Genomic DNA, 1,675 nt, shown 5'->3' on the forward strand with positions numbered 1-1,675 from the left:
TTTGAATAATAAACAGAAAAAATTTCAATCCTAAAACCCTTTGACTCTTGGAGTTTTTCAACCCTAAAACTCTTGGAGGAGGTTGTTATTAGCCCCACCATAAGCCCCATTAAGCAGATGACCCACAAACTGGAAAACAATTAAACCAAAGAAGTTTTCACACTGTTACAAAAGTTCTAGGAACAACAAAAGATTTCTCAACCTGGGGATCCAGCAAAGGGACTTAAAACACCCAGGGAATCTGACTTTGAAGCCCAGGGGACTTGATTAGAGAACTTGCACAGGACTGGGCACATAGACTCTTGGAGGGCACAAACAAAACTCTGAATGCACCAGGACCCAGGAGAAAGGAGCAGTGATCCCACAAGGGACTGAGCCAGACTTGCCTGTGAGTGTCCAGGAATCTCCAGCAGCCTGCCATGGGGTCGGGGCACTGAATACAACAGTCCTGGGAGCAGTGGAGTGCTGGCATAAGTCCTTTTCAGGGACGTTGCCATTACCCCTACTGTCCTTTAGCCTGAGGCCAAACTACAGGGAGGGAACACATCCCCACCCATCAACAGAAACTTGGATTAAAAATTTACTGAGTAAATTTAAAAATATCTGGAGTAACAGGCAAATTTGGCCTTGGAGTACAGAATGAAAAAGCTAACAGAGTTTTGTCAAGAGAATGCACTGGTCATAGCAAACACCCTCTTCCAACAACACAAGAGAAGACTCTACACATGGACATCACCAGATGGTCAATACTGAAATCAGATTGATTATATTGTTTGCAGCCAAAGATGGAGAAGCTCTATACAATCAGCAAAAATAAGACTGGTAGCTGATTGTGGCTCAGATCATGAACTCCTTACTACCAAATTCAAACTTAAATTGAAGAAAGTAGGGAAAACCATTAAACCATTCAGGTATGACCTAAATCAAATCCCTTGTGATTATACAGAGTAAGTGACAAATAGACTCAAGGGATTAGATCTGATAGAGTGCCTGAAGAACTATGGAGGGAGGCTTGTAACAGTGTATAGGAGGCTATGATAAAAAATATCCCCAATGGAAAAAAAAAAGGCAAAATGGTTGTATGGGGAGGTCTTACAAATAGCTGAAAAAAGAAGAGAAGAGAAAGGCAAAGGAGAAAAGGAAAGATATATCCATCTGAATTCAGAGTTCTGAAGAATAGCAAGGAGAAATAAGAAAGCCTTCCTCAGTAATCAATGCAAAAAAAATAGAGGAAATCAATAGAATGGGAAAGACTAGAGATCTCTTCAAGACAATTAGAGATACCTAGGGAACACTTAATGCAAAGATGGGCACAATAAAGGATAGAAACTGTATGGACCTAACAGAAGCAGAAGCTATTAAGAAGAGGTGGCAAGAATACACAGAACTATACAAAAGACATCTCAGTGACCCAGATAACCATAACAGTGTGATCACTCACCTAGAGCCAGACAGGCTGGAGTATGAAGTCAAGTGGGCCTTAGGAAACATTACTAGGAACAAAGCTATTGGAGATGATGGGATTCCAGTTGAGCTATTTTAAACCCTAAAATATGATGCTGTAAAAGTGCTGCACTCAATATGCCAGCAAATTTGGAAAACTCAGCAGTGGCCACAGGACTGGAAAAGGTCAGTTTTCATTCGAATTCCAAAGAAGGGCAATGCCAAAGAATGC

This window comes from Bubalus kerabau, chromosome 2 (genome assembly GCF_029407905.1).
Source record: "Bubalus kerabau isolate K-KA32 ecotype Philippines breed swamp buffalo chromosome 2, PCC_UOA_SB_1v2, whole genome shotgun sequence".
NCBI lineage: Eukaryota > Metazoa > Chordata > Mammalia > Artiodactyla > Bovidae > Bubalus > Bubalus kerabau.